At 41.5% G+C, this 20,346-nt stretch overlaps 1 protein-coding gene across 3 annotated transcripts in view; it reads right to left on the bottom strand.

The window, feature by feature from the left end:
- dag1 (dystroglycan 1) overlaps nt 1-20,089 on the bottom strand; it is a 32,555-nt gene extending 12,466 nt beyond the window's left edge. Inside the window, exons 1-2 of one of the 3 annotated variants that reach the window (XM_053652835.1) lie at nt 19,434-20,089; nt 19,076-19,150 (exon numbers count right to left, since the gene is read on the bottom strand). The gene's annotated coding sequence lies outside the window, so the exon portion shown is untranslated. The other 2 variants (XM_053652834.1, XM_053652836.1) reach the window with 2 other exon arrangements.
- Between the last annotated feature and the right edge of the window lie 257 nt (nt 20,090-20,346).

Here is a 20,346-nt window from a genome sequence, read left to right as displayed (position 1 = left end):
TAGCGTGCATTTCAATACCAAAGGAGACACGGTGATGTCTAGTTAAGGAATCTAAACCCCACCCCACACCATCCCATCCCACTGCCAACTCGCATTCGGTCAACAGTATGGCCGATTCTTTATCCCCTCCACTCCACTTTCCTTTGGCTTCACACACACACACACACACACTGTTCACACAGGTGGATAAGTCTAATCTTATTAACATTCACAGCTTTCTCTGTCCTGGCTCGGCAAACTCACTCAGCCATTACCAAACATGTCCCTGAAAAGCACTCTGCACCAAGCAGACTGTGAAGAAAAATGCGTTAAGACAGGGGGTCAGTCCACTGACCAACTGACTGAAGCATTTTTGTGGGGGAGGCAGGAATAAATGCATAGCTTTTTCCCTATTGTTTCATGGGGAGGCAGAGACAGAACACTGAACACTGGGGGTTTATTATTCATACTGGTCCTTTCAAGTAAAGCTCACAGCAAGAGAACGAGTGCTCTAAAGGAAGGCAGTGGGCAGCAGGGTTTATATGTTTGAAGAGAGGGATGCAGTTCCAAACAATACAGATGATTTCCCAAGAGGCCCTCCTCTCAGTGCCACTCTGGCCAGGATTCAGGCTATGAGGGGAGAGGCGGTAGAAGAGCTGGCTCTCACGCTCCGAGGTATCCGGGCCCCAGTGAGAACAGACCAAAGCTTCTTTAGTACGCTCGTAAAAACAACAATAACCTTGTACAGTAAGCTTTCCTCTTGATAGCCTGTAGTGTTTCTCTCGATGCCTGTTCGTTCTAACCAAGACAAAAATAATCAATTTGTCTGTTTTTGAAGTCTGGTTCATGTTAGCCAACAACCAGACACCGGCATTGTGGAATCAAAGAGATATATAAACAGAAGAGGGGGGAAAAAAAGGATTACTACTGGGAATCTGTGCTGAATAACAAGGTGGTGTTTTTCAGGTTAGGAACCCCTTTGTGAATCCAGATTAAGAGCTGATGGAACATGATTGGGGCTGTGTAACAGTCATCGGAGCCAAGAACCGTCAGTGGCCAGCCATCATCTACTACCCCTGCAGTGTGTCTCCTGTTTGGATTTTAAATACACTCAATGCTTGCCAAGCCATTTGTTTCCATGTCAGCCAACACGGAGTCAATCATTGCTGGTGAATAACCAACACCACCATGCTCTCTACTCATTGTCTAATATCACAATGACGAACCTTGATGACAGACAGACTTGTACAGCATGCCAGCTAGTTCTTTATTCCTGTTTACATGCAAATAAAACAAATCGCCCACAAGTAAAGAGGAAACCTGACCTACTGCCTAACAAATACAAATTTCCAAAATCTTCAGCTTAACACAGTAGTAGGATCTACAGTGGCGTTTCATTCTTTTCTGACACAAGCAGTAAATGATGCTGCAGTAAAACATGATGCCAACCTTAATGCATGGACAGAGGCATTAAGCCTGACCAGTCCAGTGCTTCCTATAAAGAGGCTGGGCAATGGAAAATACAATGGGAGAGTCAAAAACAACCCACACCAAAGAAAACAAGACAGTCCAGCCAGTTTGGGAAAGTTGCAAACATCCTCTTCCAGTCACTCTTAAATGAGTGAGAGTGCTTGACTGAAAAATAGCCTGCGAAAGCTATTGATTAACAAATAAACCTAATTCAGGCAATAGTAGGCCCGTCTTTGAAAACTGAAACTCTCCATCACTTTTCATGCTCCATTCAGAAGCTTGCCAAATGCAAATCCTTCATTCCTATGGAGCATCGTTGTGATGGACAAGGTTGGGTCATGGTTTGTTTTTCTTGCTTGCATAGCCAGTAAGAATAGGCTGATGAAAGCATGGGCACATGAAAGCATGGGTTTCAACCCATCTCCAGTTGCAGATAAAGACATCCTTTCAGCACTCGCGACGTGAGGGCCTAAAAATGATAACCCGTCACTAAATTCCTCTTTAGAACAAGAGGCTATAGTCAAGTCAGCAGAGCAGAGCTGACAAGGCTCACTACGTTTCTGCAGTGAAGCTAAACCTGATACCTTTCCTCACTATAACTATCTTTGCCTCAAGTGCAACATTAAGGCCTAAATAAGTTCACATTACCACAGAGGGCAGAGGCCTCTGGCGGTCAAATTTGTATTTTTTCTTCTACAGAGCAAGGTCTATAAAGACTGTTAGAAACAGAAGTCAGAAAGTGCTTTCCCCATGGCACCGTGGCAACACCCTTTGTGCACAACGCTTATAGGGGCCCATGGTATTGGATAGGATTATAAAGGTGGTGAGTCACTCTCTGCCTGCAAACGCATTCCACTCAGACAGGGTCACTGAACCAGGGAAGCTCAGAGCATTCATTTCTGGAAAATGAGGGCAAAACAACAAATGCCTTGTTGAACAAACCTGCAGGAACTTTACCCTCATTGTGGTATGAAAAAAAAAAAATGCTCCACCTCTTAATTTGTCATTATTTCTAGATTTGCTCCAGCACCCAGAAGCCCTAGCACCGGTAATTAGAGAGGAACAATGCTGAGTTTGTTACCGCAGACTGCCGAGTGTAAGGAGGTTAAATTCAACAATAGGGGGAAAAGACAAAACAATTTCTGATCGCTTGTTTATGAATGTATGACCTTCAATATGCGTGCATAATAAAATACACAGAAGATTGAACCTTGAAGCTGTAATAATAAGACAGCACTGAATGCAGCTCAGTTATTTAATCTGAACATCACTGAAACAAAAAATATGATTTAGCGGTTTATGAATGAACACCAACACGGACTTTTCCCCCTCTCTCAATATTTCACAAAATGTAATGAAATTGCTTTAAAACGCTGAAGGAGGGAAAATGATCGCAGACATGGGTCCACTTAACACTCAACAGCATTATGTTGACCTGAAACAACCGTTCGAAAGAATCTCATTTTCTCAGTTCTGCATCGGTGCGACATTTGTTTCAAAAGAAAACAAATAAATAAATTACTGCTTGCTAGAAAAACAACACAGTCAAACAACTTGGAAGAAATGTCAGCTAAAGATACAAATCAGAGTTGTTTGGAGGGAATTGACAACTATTTGACATTTAGGTTTTTGCAGGGATGCATGTCTGTAAAATATATGGAATGCTTATCCGTAACCGTGGATTTCAAGACCACAGGACAGTACAAAGTGAATGACAGTGGCCACTTCAGGCTGGATCAGAGGTACCAAGTCCCTTGCTCAAGGCCAGAGTGCTGGGAGCCATTGTGTGGTTTTGAAACTGTAAATTCTTGAGTGATGGCCAACTATTAATGCGCTAGCAGAATCCAGAAGGACAAAAAAAAACCCCACCAGATTAATGAGGTTTTCGAAATGGTGCAGTTTGGAGAGAAATCAGGCCGATTCTTTCATGAGAGGCATTCGAGAGCGATATCAAAACATACAAATCCGACTTAATCAAGTGCCAAGCTGTCAGCAACATTTTCTTCCTTTTCAGATAGTATAATAGATTCCGTTACAGGATCATATTAACTCGACTGTAAGAGACATTTTGCTGCTGCTTTTACAGTAAAAAGTGGCTTACATCTACAATAATTTTGGCAGACAGCTACACTGTACTTAACGTACCAAATAAAAAATAAATAAATCCCTATTACTTTAACGAAACTTGAAATGACATACAACTTATTCATTCATCTTCAGTAACTGCTTTATCCTAGTCAGGGTTGAGATGGATCTGGGACACACCCTGCACGTACAATTAGACCTAGAGGAAATTTAGATTTAGAGTACCAAATGCACCTACCATCATGCTTTTGTGATGTGGGAGGAAACAAGAAAACCCAGAAGAAACTCCACACAGATGGTAAACCGAGTTCAGGATCAAACCGGTGACCCTGGAGCTGTTAGGCAGCAAAGTATAGTCTAGATAACACAGTGATAAGCCACAAGCTCTGGAAGGAAGGAAAGGAAAAGGAAGTAAAGGAAAGGAAAAGGAAGTAAAGGAAAGGGAAGGGAGGAAAGGAAAATTAAAGAAAGGAAAGGGAAGGAAGGAAAGGAAAGAAAAATGAAGGGAGGAAAGGAAAAGGAAGGGGAAAGGAAGAAAAGGAAAAGGAAGGGAAAAGGAAGGAAAGGAAAATGAAAGAAAGGAAAGGGTAGGAAGGAAAAGAAAAGGAAAGAAAATAGAAAGAAGGACGGAAGGAAGGAAAGGAAAGGAAAAGGAAGGAAAGGAAAGGAAGGAAAGGAAAATGAAAGAAAGGAAAGGAAAAGGAAGGAAGGGAAAGGAAAAGGAAAGAAAGGAAAGAAAGGAAAGGAAAAGGAAGGAAAATGAAAGAAAGGAAAGAAAAATGAAGGAAGGAAAGGAAATGGAAGGGAAAAGGAAGGAAAGGAAAGAAAAATGAAAGAAGGAAGGAAAGGAAAAGGAAGGAAGGGAAAGGAAAAGGAAAGAAAGGAAAGGAAAAAGAAAAAGGAAAATGAAAGAAAGGAAAGAAAAATGAAGGGAAAGAAAGAAAAGGAAAGGAAGGGAAAGGAAAGAAAATGAAGGAAGGAAGGAAGGAAAGGAAAAGGAAGGAAGGGAAAGGGAAAGGAAATAAAGAAAAGGAAGGATACAAGGAAGGGAAAGTAAAAGGAAGGAAAGGGAAGGAAATGAAAGGAAAAGGAAAGAAAGGAAAAGGAAGGAAAGGAAAATGAAAGAAGGGATAGGAAAGGGAAGGAAGGAAAGAAAAATGAAGGAAGGAAAGGAAAAGGAACGAAGGGAAAGGGAAGAAAGGAAAATGAAGGAAAGGAAAGGAAAAGGAAGGAAAGGAAAAGGAAAGGATGGAAAATGAAAGGAAGGAAGGGAGGAAAGGAAAAGGAAGGAAGGGAAAGGAAGAGGAAGGAAAGGAAAGGAAAGGAGAGGGAAGGAAAGGAAGGAAGAGGAAGGAAAGAAAGAAAGAAGCTGCCAAACAGACAAACAGGAACACAGAGCGATAGGGACATTACGGACACTGATGTTTTTCCTAACTGACTTTCTATACCCTCAGTGGGGTCAGAGGTCATCACATCACGCTTAATATGGCAAGCTTAGAGTTGAGCAGGTCTGTTACTGAAATGAAGCTTGCCAGCGATTAGCCATTTATTACAATTTTAAAAAGGAAAGAAAACCAGTATTTGTATCTATTGAGATTCTTAAACAAAAGTTAAAATTATTTTATTTCTTTTAAAAAATGCATGTAGAACTACTATTTTATCAAATACAAAAATTGTAATAAATTTTGAATCAATTAGTGTGTGTGTGTGTGTGTGTGTGTGTGCGCGCAAGTGTGTGTGTTGCATGTTGACTTCTGTAGAATTCAGAGTTTTCTCCTGAACCATGGTCAGATATTCTCTGCTTTTACATGCCTCTCCTATTAATGATGAGATGACATGAGGACAACAAGACATATGGTGGCTACAAGCACTGAAGGCAGATTATCTCCAGCAAGAAATTCTCAAAGATTTCATGCTTCATATCACATTTCGATGTAGAGCATGCCGGCACATATGGGAGCGCATGTCATGTTCAAGCAAATCCTGAACATGACTGCATCTTGCAATTTGTGAGATAGGACAGGAAACTGAACTGTGCATGAATTCGCAACACCTGGGATAAAAGAACTTAAGGAAAAAAATATGAAAGGACTGTACACAGAGACAGCAGTGTGGGGCGGAAAAGTCACACCCAGTCTGTTTTTAAACTGAAAGTGCCCTTGCAAAAATGCAGGTCCCCACATGCCGGCAGAGCAAACATGAACCAAGTGACCTGGCGGTAATGGTGATACTTGAGTAAGGGGTGCGGCAGCCATCTTGACTCTGCACACATTCTTGCAACAATGGGAAGCTTTTACTCTCCCATGGATCATCACAAAGACTCCTAAGATTCTTGTCTCACACGGGGCACCTGTGGGCTGAAGGAAATATTTAAAAAAAAAAAAAAAAAAAAAAAAACCCCTCATCTACAAACAGATTACGTTGCACTTTCACAAATTCCTTCACTCTATTAATCAACACAAAGATTGTCCGAAACTAAATAACCTATAATCAAGAATTAACTAAGTTTAGTGCTCATATCCTGCATTTGGGAGATCACCTGATCTTGTCAAACACTTTTTAAAAAGGTTACGGAAGCCTATCAGACACCACACATGCATTTTTAATTCGAGGCAAAGCTAAATCAACCATGGGAAATAGAAAATGTTTAAGCACAGCAGAAACCGTGTACACATTGATTAGTTGTGTGAAGTGCTGTTCGAGAAGAGTTACAGCTTATGTGGGGTTTACCATATTCCTCTGTCAAGGCTCCTTAGATCTCTGGAATTACAACACGGCAACACCGTGGTGTGGGGTGGCATGTGAATTAAACCGGAGATGAAGTCAAATTTATTATTATCATAAACCCTTCAGAAATCTGTAGGTATCTCCGTATAATTACATCCGAGCAAAACGAGATTCCGTTACATTTCAATCCTGACATGTCTCCCCAGGGAACTTATTAAAGATGAGCTGCTACCAAGACCAACATCTGGCCTAGATTAGGTTTTTGAAATCATTTCAAGATACGAGCAGAGCTTGAGAATGAGATTCAAACCTGAAAACAGGAACGGCTACTTCCAGGCAATGGCTTAGGCTTAGGAAATGTGATCGCTTTGCCAACCCTCCAAATGCTTCCTGAAATAACTAAACTGTTGCCGTGGGGAATATGGAGATCAAATAATATTCCTAATTGTTTCTGGAAATTGGGGTTTATTGACCTTCCCGGGGAATGAAATGGTCTGGAGCCGAAAATACACTGACTGCTATCCTAAAGTTCCTCTTCTCGACAACTTGTCAAAATAAATTATATTTGCCTCCAAGCACATCTCCGCCAACGATGAACAAGATGCGCACTGTGACCTTTCAAATTATGTCTGAGCTGCATTCAACGCGCGTTTATCCAGAAATAGCCTGTAATCAAAGCAGTAATGGCTGCTCTGTCTGCACGCCTCTTTTTTTTTTTTTGAACCCTTTAAAGTGCAGGCTGATGAGCACACTGGGATAAAGACTAAAGATGTTCATTTCGCTTGTTTTATCAGGGATCTCAAATGCTGTATGAAGACCACCATCAGCCCTGTGGTGCAGAAAGACAGCTGGTGGTAGTGACAGCTGGCACACTGAGACTGCTTACCGATCACAGCTCCAGACCCACCCCAAAGTGTAATGCAACAACCTCCAAGTAGACCTGATGTGTCTCTTGTAGCTTTCCAAGGCCAACCTGGGTGTAAAAACAGCTCGGTGAGAACAACCTGTTAACCTCCAACAGTGGTGGTTTAGAAGCAGGTTATTAAGCAGGGCTGGGGTATTTCTGGAAATGGTCCATCTTCAAAAATAGGTGGAGACACATGGTCAGTGTAGATACAGACATCTATCTAAGATATCACCAAGTCCCCAGCATGGCGTTGCCAAAGTCTCATCTTGCTTCTTTGTCACTGTTGATTCTAGAAATAACCTGGCCAGCCCCTTGCTTACATCTCCCTCAAACCACAGCTCTATCTGTTCCATGTCCATGTAAAGGGACAAAAATAGTCTCAGCAAGGTCAAGGCAAAAAAAAAGTCTAGACAGCAGACGACACCTTATCTGCACAACTTACAATACTGTGTGTGTGTTTATCAAATAACACATAAAGCAACAAATTGCTTTAGCTGGACATTCAAGGACAGAGAATCACCGGCTCTTATAATCGAGGACAAACATGTCCTCAATCACACTCTCAAATCTGCACCCATGATAATGTCAGGCTACAGGCTTCCTTGCTTTAATCGCAAGATGGACTCCCTCTCTTGCGCGCACACACACACACACACACACACACACACGGGCTCTGCAGTGGCTGCAGAGAGAGTGAATCCCGGGTCCTGTGAATGAGCAGTTCAGCTCACACGAGGCGATGCCAGCGTGTTAAATCCAGGATTTGCTAAATGCTGCCGTTTCCTCACTTCTGGGATGACACTGCTCAGGATGATGCGTGAGGAAGGATAGAGACGACGGGTTTGGTGTGGGGGGGGGGGGGTGATTGAAGGTGGAGGTAAAAGAAAGTGGCTCGTCACGTTTCCTTAGTCAAGGGGGTGACAACGGCATTGTCGAGCATGTTCAACAAACAGGCATAGAGTACTCTTGGGAATTGGAAAAAATAAATAAATAAAAAATACACTACCGCACTACCTTATCCTTCGTGTCTTTACTCAGTTTCTCTCCCTCTCCCTCTCCGTGTGTGTGCGTATTTGGGAGGGCATTACGAGGACAAGACGCTACAGTGCTGAACGACTGCGGGCTGAAAGACGGCACTTCAAAGATGATCGATGTTTGCTCAGAACAAACCACGGTGCTGTGCTGTGGAAGGAAGCAAATCTATTTCCACCCTCTGTGTGTTTGACACACACGTATCAAAGCCGCGACGCTCGGGGTGTGAGAATGCCACTGTGCTTCTGAAGGTGGATTCCGTGTGCCGAGAGCAGCGTGGCGCTACCCCTCCCTCCCCAGACACTCCGCAAACTCCTCAGGGAGAAGCAGATGGCTCCACGGAGGCACACAACTTGCGCACGTAACCTGCTAAAAAGAAACACATCTGCGGAGCCCACCTTGGATTAAAAGACTCGGGCCAATATATAGTTCAAACACGCACAGTAATTGTCAACAAAGCCGATGCTAGTGTAAACTTTGAGTACACCGTTTAAGATGTTTGAACAAGAACGCCACCTGTTTTGACAGAGGCAACCTGTTGTTAATCATGAAGCTAAGTAAAACACAACCTGAAGGTACAAGAACCAGCATCTGGAGAAGGAGAACCTATTACAGCGTACTGACACGAAATACAAAAGATAGTTTACGCATTCCCAAAAAGTACATTTAATAAAATTGTTGCTACTGTGTGGGCTAAGGAGTGTTTGTGCTTCTGAGATAAATCAGAAAAGTAGCTTTTAAGGTTCCTGCTTCTGGAAAAAAATAATCAAAGACAGGAGGAGGAGGCAAGCCCATGATTTTGTTCACCAGACACGGTTCACACATGGAAGTGAAGGGGAAAAAAAAAGTGAAGTGCTGCACAAAAAGTATTACAGTGAAACTATGGGACTACACTGGAGGAAAATTATGGCTTCCATTCTGGAAAACAAGCAGGTGATGCCATTGCTCTGAGTCTATAGTACTTTACTGTAACTACAGGTCTCCATGTCGCTGCTGCAGACTTAAAAGCTTCGGCAATATACATGTATACCTGACGTAGCAAACACCTGACAAATTGTAGCTTGCACAGGGATGTGTACCCACATCAGCACCTATAAGTACATACTAGTTAGGAGACTGCCTCATGTTTGCCATCACAAACTAGACCGTGGAAAAATACAGCAACGTTACAGCAACTTTTATACCACGGCGTTGTGGAATTCTAATCTAATCTATTAAATATTATCGTTTCTATGGCAACAGCTCCTTCACAGACACTTAGACAATCTACATAATCTTAGGCTACTAACAAACGTAACAAAACATTTATTTCACATTTATGGAAGGAGTCTCCAGTGTAACAGTCAGAACTTACGTCTAAGGAGGGAAGACTTTCTAATTTAATTTCAAGAGAATGTTTGAACTTAATGAATCAAGTGTAACTATAAATGGTTAAAAAGTGCCCTTTTTAATAAGCAAAAGAGAAATGGAGGAATGAAACACTTGCTGTTATTGGAAAATAATCCACATCACACCATCCTGTTCTTGATTATTTTCCTATAACATCATGCCGCCAAGAGTTTTACTCAGAAATATGCTGCCGATATAGGCATAAAAAAAAAAAAAATGCAGCGGTAATGTCAATATTTTAAAATATACTCTATAAATAAAGTTATATCCCAATACAGGCTTACAATATATTGTACCGTATACCCAACTGTCGACACTTCAGGAGTGTCGATCCACAGCGTTTGTTTGTAAAATGACTCAACATCAGCTCTTACAAAAAGAAACATGTACAGGGTCAGGTCACTGTGAGCTGTTGGCGAACAAATGTGAGCGAAACATCTCCAGAAGCAGCGACAAAGTCCTCCATTCAGAGGCGAAGCCGCTGGTTGGTGTGAAAAGCAGCCGTTGGTGTTTAACTGCGAGAAGTAACACAGGTCTGCTTCGTGGTGTCCACATCTCTGGCCATGTTTACTAGGTCAGCGCTGCCAGAGTCGAAGGCCAGGTGGAGGATTTCATGGTTTGCTTCCGTCAAACATGTAATCTCTTTCCATTTCCCCCAACGGACTGCCTGACGCCTGCGCTCTCTCCGTCCGCAAAGACCTCAGAGTTGTTTAACATTTCGAGAGTTGCCATGGTAGATGAGCCTTATCTAATGATCACCTCTTCCATACTAATACGCTGCTCGGGTTTTCCGGTCCCCTAGACAACAGCTGGCTGTATCCACGTGGAAAGAATACAAGTTCTTTAGCTGTTTGACTTCTCACTTCAGTTTATAAGTGCCTATAGTGTAAACAACCATGTTTAGAAATGTTGAGTCTTAATCCAGATCGAAAGAAATGAAACACAAGCAGAAATAATGGACTTGTACAGAAAAGAGAAGAAGAACAATTTATCAACAGATGTTTTTCCAGACAATTCCTTCAGGTGATCAGGGTAAATGCAGCACCCTCTGTTCTGTGTCATAAGGAGCTTGGTTGCAAAAGCTTCCATTAGGACGCAGAATAATTTCTTAAGTAACATTGCAATACAGACGAGTCTTACGTTTCTGCTGAGCGCCACCACAGAGCTGTCGCGTTCTTGGCAGCTTAGGAATGCACCAGAAAAGCTGGTGCTCTGAATTTAAAACTCGAGTGCCTCGATCTGGATTCCTGTGTTTAACTGGTAATAAAGCACCTCACCAGAAGCCTCAGCCGGCATAGTAGACATCAAAGTCATATTTCCAACGGATGTGCTTTTTACTACGCCACTTCAAAAGTGGGATCTCGACATTAGTCAGTATTCATTAATCTCTTTCCAGGTAAGACGTTTAGGGTTTAAATGAGTCCATTTTCCAAACAGATACGCGTCAAGGACACGGCGCTCAAAGGATATCAAGGTGTAATCAGGTCAAGCGGTTTGCACAGGAACAAACAGCCTTAACCTCTTATTTTTATCTGCAAAGATAAGACCCAGCATTCTTTTCATTTCATTCACACGGTCGGTCGTTTAACGATAATAGATGGGTTACATTTGTAATAAACGTACTTTGTTCAATATCCAAAATACCTTAGAAGCTTTGGAATTTGCATCCAGTAAAAATGTGACGCCTAATCTTAGGGTTAATGTGTCATCAATTAACTTAGGTAGTTGGCAAGTCCGTTGCTCTAAGGTAAATGATTTCGAAATAGTCAGCGTGAAAGCAGCTGCCATTCATATGACTGAGTCTTTTGTTAGAGAACAGGTGGGGATGAACAGGCAGCTCCGAATCTGAATGACGACCCCCCCCCGCCTGAATGAGCACACTCACTTTCCCTGCTGTTCACTAGGACTAATCTGTTAAGAAATTGCAGGTGGTCCTTTTCTATAGGTCTCTTGGTTTAGAGAACTGTGACTGCACTGGCTTTGGGGTTTACTGGTTCACCGAGCTCAGTACAGTCAAATCAACAATTACCCTCTTACTTACTCTAGCTACATCACAGCAAACACCCTCTCACTTCAGGAGAAGCTGGGGAATTTGCAGAGGGGTCAAAGAGCACCTCAAACTCACCGGGCTGGGGAGCTAAAGAAAAGATGAGGATGGGGGGGTGGGGGGAAGCCACTTCCTTCTGCTCTATTCATGGAGCTGCTGAAGACAAACTGGTTGTGGGAAACATTAATTGGCACTATCCACAGTGGTGGTGTCAAATCGCAGCCGCTTAACTAACTATTGATCTGATCACTCAGCCTTGGACACGAAAATATAGAAGTAGCTAGATCGGTAACTACACTTTATAATCTAGGTTCATACTCCCAATATCTGGAAGTGTCCATGATAATTATACAATGACTACACGGCTATCTCTTTATTCAGTTTCCAGCCAAAAGTGTTCAAGTCCCCAGTTTAACTAACAAACTCAACAAACTCTGCCAACTGCACTCCAATGAAATATTCAATGAATTAGACAGTGACTCTAAAGTGGCTCCAGACTTCCTGAAATTATATTAAATTGAGGAGGGGGACAAAAAAAAAAAAAAGAAATGATGACACCACTGCAATCTTTCCTGCACCAAGCCCAACATTCTGGCTATTGAAAGGCAGGTTCATCACAGCACTGCGAGAATACCCTGCAAAGGCAAAGCCGCAAGGTCGTATGCCTACCCGCAGCTGTTTTTCTTTTAAAATGTCAAAGCCAAGGTTTGGACAAAAGGGAAGCGGCTTCTGATGCAGCTCAAAGCCTTAATGCTCGACTGGAGTGCTTGCTACAAGTTGATGATATTGGTGCACCAATTACTCAGACCATGTCAAGCCTGGGGGAATTTCTAACAATTAGGACTAGATTTCGGAAGAAAAATCTTAAGTGCCACAGATGAGTGAAAGGGTGAAGCAATTTTGTAGGCTTTGAGACAAAATGAAGAGATTGTGCTTTTAAAAATTGCTGTACGGAAAAAAAAAAAAAACCTCCCCGGTGTTCACAGAAAATGAGCTTTTAGTTAAGACTAACTACTCCCCAACAGTGAATAATTTCAGGACTTGGTTTATAAGCCATTCTCTGATAAAGCAAAGAATCTGAAAATTTCAAAGCTTAAGCCAAAATAATAGAAACCTCAGAGAGTTGGTTATATGAACAGCAATAACAACATGGTAATTGCTGTTGCTGGCTTTGACCCATTTCTAGTAGAGACATCAACTCAAACACAGAGGATGTAATGAAAATTTCTTTTGGTTTTCTTCTATTCTGCGTAGACGCGATCAGTAAAAGACGACTCGCAAGTCCGTGTGGTGCGTCTTTGTTTTTTTTTTTTCCCCCAGTGACTTTCAAAAAGTTCTTATACACACTGAAAAACAATCATAAGCAGTCTTACTTGAAACTGGGTCGACGCGAGTTTGCTTGTAGATTAAAGACTTGTATTCGGGCCTATTTGCTGAAAGAATTATCCGTCAATATGTGCCTTCCTCATCAGGAATGGACGTTAAAAAGGATTTTGCTGTTTCTGTGACTACGGCCCCTGAAATTAGGGCAGAAACTGCTAAAGTATGCTCACAATTTAGGAACTGACAAGCATAATTTATCATTAGAGACCAGCATTTAAAGTAGTAATTTAAAATCATTTATGCATCAAAACAATTCAGGGAGGTAGTACTGTCTGTTTAAGAAGTGACAAATTGGTCATTATTAAACAATAGCACATCTCTTATGAATTGGGATTTGCTCATTTTCGTTTGAAAAGCAGCAGCTTGAAGCGTTAGTATATTTCGTGTTCTTTCGGCTCTGTGTTCTCCAGTGATCAAATGATTCTCGGTCAAAAATCTGCAGATGGTGCAGTGTTACATGATGAAACTGTATACAGAACGAGACACCTCTTCGCTCTGAAACTGAACCCCTGGTTATTTACGAGCGGCACTACAGAAATCTAGGTTAGTCTGCAGATTGAACCGTGAGCCGCTGCATGCTGCAGCGCACGGAGCCTCAAAGGGATCGAGCGGCTTGCGAGAAAACAAACAAGAGCAGTGTGTGCTCGAAGAAAGAGCTTCTTATGCTGCGAATGCGGGTTCGCCCAGCGATACCATCTCTCGATTAGGTTTCAAATCCAATCATGACTCTGCCTTGCATGTCACGTTATGAAACACGACTCTGGGTTAACTTCCTGGCTGTTATATTTCACAAGACTTTGCCTCGAGGTGTACGTATAAGAGAGACAGGATAATCAGAGATGCACTCCAGATCTGTCAAGGTAGCACACACACACACACACACACACACACACACACGTACGTCAGATGTACAAAATCGTCGGTAGCGGCTACCACACTCCCCATCCCACCCCAGCACTCCGGTTTTCTATTTTTAAAACCAAGTGGGGCAAAGTTACACGGTTAACTTTAGCACTCTACGGGAAAAGAGGTCACAATTTGCACTCTTGTCTCATATACAATAATACACGCAAAAAGACTACACGTTTAAAAATAATGATAGAAAACGCTACAATACCAAATACCCCCTGGACAACGTTCCAGCACTCGGACGGACTACTAGACGAGTTTTTAATATCACAGTGCTTTTGAATTCTTGAATCTGACTGGTCAGAAGTTGATTAATTTTCGAGAACGTCGCTCTCGCATCAGTTCCAGGTAATCCACGTACTATACGACTATCGATAAATGAAATACAAAAAGGGCAGCGCTGTTATTTAGCAAAGAAAAACACAATCATTGATATGGTCGAGCTTTTAGGAAGGAGGTGTTTATTTAACATTTATGGAAGGAGTCTCCAGTGTCAGTGCTGAGGGAAATTCTTCAGTACACAGGGTTTTGCAAATCCTCAGTAACAAGATGCAATGTTCTGTCTTATTAATGCAAGTAAGCGATTAACATTATATGTAACTACAAATGGCTAAAAATACAACATGTTGTTCATTAACAGATGAGAAATTGCACTTGCTGGGAAAATTGCTGTGGTATAAGAGAAATAAACCCTTGTTATAGGAAAATAAGGAACTTCAGGCTGCATCACAACACCTTGATTATTTTCCTATAACTGCACTACCCCAAGTGTTTTATTCCGTATACATATTTATATATCTATATATATAGAGTAGCATAAAGGTCAGTCTTTTTTTTTGTACAGTCCAGGACACCAGAAGTCATTGGACAATTAATGCTCAGCTACTTTGAGCTTCTTTGCTTTGGACCACCAAATGGTCTACAATTGAACTGAATTGAATTGAATTGCCTGGGGTCAATGTCTCCCAAAGACCTGGTATTGTTGCTGTACATGTAAGGCATTAGGACGTACCTGTAGAAAAGCAAGTACATTTCAGATGCCATATAATCACGGCTGAAGATGAATATTTGAGTTCAGCAGGTTGCCATACATACCCAAGTCACCTTTAACCATTTTTGTGATTTTGTTTTCCTTCCAGACCACAAGTACCTCATTTTTCCCCTTGTAAGAGACAAAATTAAAACCTGAGGTGTGTTCATCATTACTGTTAGGGAACAAGAATGCACCTGAAAGCTGACCAACAGCAAGCAGACTGGTAAACTGCACAATATCACAGTGATTGATGACTAAATAATACTTTCAGTCACAAGGAAAAATTGGTTGAAAACAAGAACGCTCTCCAGGATACAAAGTACATAAAAAGCCTGTAGAGGTCTGACACTTATAGACAGATGAGAGAAAGATTCACCTGTACCACAGTGACAGAATGATGAAAGTCTGTCGGGGAGGGGGGAAAAAATAAAAAAAAAAGCAGAACTGATCCAAAGCACCACCTCATCGGTGAAACTCCTGTTTTTTTTGTGTGTGTGTTTTTTTTATTGATGATGAGACTGTCAACAGCAGCAGGATGAATTCTGGCACGTATTAATTTCTCAGATCCAAGCAATCTCCCTGAGACACAGTGTTTTGGAGGTTTTTTTGGTTGTTTACGGTTGTTTCTTTCTATGGTTGTGTCAAGCCAATCAGCTGATCCGAACACTGAGCTGCAGATCACGTACTGAAGTCAAAGCCAAAGGCAAAAAAAAAGGCCTCAAAAAACAAGCAGAAAATAAATGGCTGGTTTACAAGCCAGGAAAAACATTACCTGGGATGATGTGCAACATCTGGTGATGTCTACAGGTCATAGCCTTCAGGCAGCCATTACGGCCGACGGATTTGCAACCGAGTATTAACACGATGACATTATTTACCGTTATGTTAATCTGTCTAATTACTCAGAAAACAAGAACCAAGAACAAATAATGACTCCGATTCCCATACGGTTCACCTAATACACAGAGCTGATTGTTTATTACTTATTAGATTAGCATTTTTCAAAAATAAAAATATATATTATTCTAAATGAAGTAAGCTGTTATTTCACACAATAAGCCTGACTTTTTATATGACCATAACAGTTATGTATAGCCATATCTAATACCAACAAGAAAATCACACGTGAGTGCAATTACAGAGCCAAGAGTGTTGTTTTCAGGACAAACCCAATCAATATGGCTGACTATCAGCTTCACTACAATACACCGAAGGTGATCGAGGAGCCTCAGGGACCACAACAACACCTACTATCACAATTATACTCAGGACTCTGGTGGAAAATTAGACTCATTTACTATCTCCAACAGCTGGCTGCGCAGTGTGGGGAAGAATCCGAACACAAACATTGCAGAGGACTGTATGTCACTGACTAACGCATACAGTATACGAGACATGAGATGGGGGGGTGGGATAAATCGGAAATGTATGCCTGTCTTCTAATTTTATCCCACCTCCTCTAGTTCTTCCCCAGAGGCCGAAAAGGGAGTTGGCAGAACATGGCTCAGCCTGCATGCCAAGGCAGAGATACCAGTCCAAACCAGCAGCACACACACACACACACACACACACATATTATATATACAAATACATATTGTACATATCCAAATAATATTCTAGTTATTTATGTATTTATGCATGTATGCATATACTAGGCAAGGCTCATCAATATGCAGAGACAAAATAAACCCACAGTACGATCGGTGTTGCTTGAGGCTCTGGAGAAATCTAAAGAATCCTTGGTCCAAAATCAAAGGCAGATTATCTCAACTGCACGTATTAAATTTGTATATGACGTCCTACAACGTCTAAAATAAATCCAGACATGGTTATACGGATAGACATGGACAGCTGAGGAAGGAATTCGGTTTCAGTCCTATAATACATGGAATACATAAACGTACATAGTAATAGCCAAACAGACTGGACAATGTGGAAAAACATTACAGATACCGTTCTGCAAATAATTCTCAGTGTATGATGAATAACATTTACACTTTCCAAAGCCACACACACGTCCAGATGTGTTACAAGAATATTACAAGATTGATCAACTTGATCATTCATGAATACACACGAACGCGCGCACACACACGGGTCTCTGCACTCGATGTGCAATAACAATACGTGTGTATTCTTGGAAGATGATCACATTGACAGATCATTGTGAAATATATTTCAAAATTAAGCTTGTTTTTATACATATAACTCCTTAACAGCATGGTAAGATTCAGTGATGTGATCGGGCTTGAATTGAAAAGTGCAATCAAAAACGTGACAATGTGTAATAATAATTCATCTGATGATCACACTGATGGATCAACGTGTTTAATAATTAAAGCTTGTTTACACAGATCATGACATGCAGGCTAAAATAGTTTCGTCTAACTAACCAGTTCCCAGCTCTAATCTGTTTAGCGGCAGAGACAAATCACTTACCTGTGTTTATATGTAGTACTTTCAACATGTATTATTTATCCAGTTTAAGTGTTTGGTTATTCGCGATACAGAAACATGTGTAGACTTGTGTATTAACACTGAGCAATACGCCATAGATTACTACACATGCATCAATGGGATCACATGCAGATCTCACTCAAAATGCATGTGTCATCAATAAAGGTGCTTGTTTAAACAGATCACATTCGGTGTACAGTGATTGTTTTTTCCCCTTTCTAACTAGTTAACCAGTTTTCAGCCCCAATGTGTTTAGCAGCTCTATGGACGGCGCCGTTCACACCGACTGCAGGAGATCGCAAGACAAATAACGCCTCCTGGAGCCGACAAAAAGGTTGCAAATATCTCAATGGACACAAAAAACGTGATGTACGTGATTTAAAAACAAAACAAAAAAACAAAAAAACACACACCACCACACACAAACAATGAAGAGGAAACGTGCCATGTTACTGAAGTCAATCTGATCTTATATCTTTCTATATATACACACATTTATACACACTCTCTCACACACACACACACACACACACACACACACACACATATATGTCATCGCCCAACGATTACCTGAGCTGTATTTACACTGTATTTGATCAGCGCCGTGTTGTTTAAGCTCGATCTTCATCTCTAAACAATTTCAACTTGTGCCACAGACTCCCACGGATCTCCCACAAGGCCACTGATCTGACCGCAATGTCTCTAAATGTCAAAGCCCAAAACGGTCAAAGGCGCTGCTGCACCCTCTGTAAATATCCAACCTACGCCAACCAAAAGACTCGACTGTAGTAGGAGTCATTTACACGGTCCCCAAAAGATAAAAATGTGGCGGTTAAATACCAAGACAGCTAGCATTTATCAAGACACCTTTTCCAAGATTGTTTAAAAGGTTACCTCGCTAGCCCCATGCTAACCTGAACAACTCTCCTTGCTAACTCCCATAGCTAGTCATAACAACGAGAAAACATAACGCGAAATTAAACTTGAACAATGTCAATGTTTTTATTTCCCCCTTTCTTTTCTTTTACTGACGCTAGCTTGCTAGGCTTATACAGTCCTTTCAAGTCATTCTGTAAAGATTTTTTTTTTTGCTCTCGGTCTATCTATCGCCCTTTCGCTATGAACCTCAAACTAGTTAGTCATTACCGAACTAATCTAGTTAACGTTTGTTAGTTAAATTCTAACACAGGGTTTAGCAAGCTAATTTCTTCAAGTGGTGCCAAAACATGAATAACCACCTAGCTGACAGGCTAAGTAGCATAAGTAACACTTAGCTTGAAAGAGAGTTTGTATTACGGAGACAATTTGATATAATAATAATAATAATAAAAAAGACGAAGAGATATTAAGCTAGCCGGTTATGATAAACTAAGAGGACATGCCTATGATGCTAACAAGCTAACACCTGTTCGAGAGACCTTCTGGCAGAAGGATGAAGTGAGACTAGCTACACAGCTAGCTAGCTTATAAGCAGCGAGCTAACGTTATGTACATACATATATGAACACACACACACACACACACACACACACACGCGCGCGCATATGTGTGCACACACACACACACACACAAGGTCTCACATAACAAATAATGAAATAATGTGCAGCCAAATTTGCTTACAAATAATACACAATAAAGCGGTTAATGAATCTCTTACCTCGTTGTGTTGTCGCCCTTATATTTAAGCATTTGAGCTAGAACATCATTTGTACTGTTTGTTTTTTCTTTCTTTCTGTAGAGACGAAAATAAAAGCCACGTCGTTTTATCGCTTCATCCAGAACCCCTGTCATACATTAGCTACCGCCTACAATGCTCATACATGATACGAAAACAAATCTCAGCTTCTCTCCGCGGTTATTCCTCCTAAAACCCAAGCCGCAAAGTCGAACACTTTCACTGCCACAAGCCGGTCCTCAAAGCCTTGCCTAGTCGAGCCAAGAGAACGTGTCCAAGCCTGAAATTCCCTCGCAATCATTCAGACATAAAGAAATAGGAAAAACGGGAAAACACTAACCGTTCCGAAGCTTGAGCCAAATGTCTTCGGTGTGTATTCGCTGCGAAAGCAAAATAACACACACACACACATTCACTCACCCACTTACTCACACACTCTCTCTCTCACACACACACACACACACACACACACACACAAATGTCCCAGTAATGTCGTGATGGTTATTCGGGTTATTCTTGTGCCAGCTGTCACAAACACGACGACTTTCTTCAGTAACAAACTCCCCGCACGTCCTTTTCTCCTTCCTCACATATCTCGAAGCAAATCCACCATTTAAAAAGCACAGCATTCACTTTTGCTGTTCACTTTGTCTCTACACGCTGCAGAAATGCCAATGAGAGGGGGGAAAAGAAAGAAAATAAAGCTAAACTAAAGACTCGCGGAAAAGGACGATCACATGACGGAGATGGAGAAGCGGCGAAGAGCGTCTGTCTGTCTCTCTCTCTCTCTCTCTCTCTCTCTCTCTCTCTCTCCAAGCACTGCGGCTTCTTCTCTTCTCTTCTCTTCTCTTCTCACCACAGCTCCAAAGTGAATTAGTATTCCTCAGCTTTTCCTCAGCTCCTCCGCAGACGAGCTGTGTAATGGGAAGTAAAAGCAGCCAGGTTTGGATATACGAGTACTCTTTAAGTCCCCACCTCTGTGTGTGTGTGTGTGTGTGTGTGTGAGAGAGAGAGAGAGAGAGGAGGAGGATAACTCGCCTTCACTCCTCCCCTTCAAACACTAGCCCTTCTGTGTGTTTTCCACATACAGTACTGTGTACAGTGAGACAACTTCCCTCCAACCACACTGACAAGAGATCTATCTATCTATCTATCTATCTATTTGTCTATCTATCTATCTATCTATCTATCTATCTATCTATTTGTCTGTCTTCTGCCTCTTTCTATCTAGTTATTGTTAATGTAATACCTTC

Source organism: Ictalurus furcatus, chromosome 21 (assembly GCF_023375685.1).
Source record: "Ictalurus furcatus strain D&B chromosome 21, Billie_1.0, whole genome shotgun sequence".
Lineage (NCBI taxonomy): Eukaryota > Metazoa > Chordata > Actinopteri > Siluriformes > Ictaluridae > Ictalurus > Ictalurus furcatus.
This window is presented reverse-complemented; position numbering and strand designations above follow the sequence as displayed.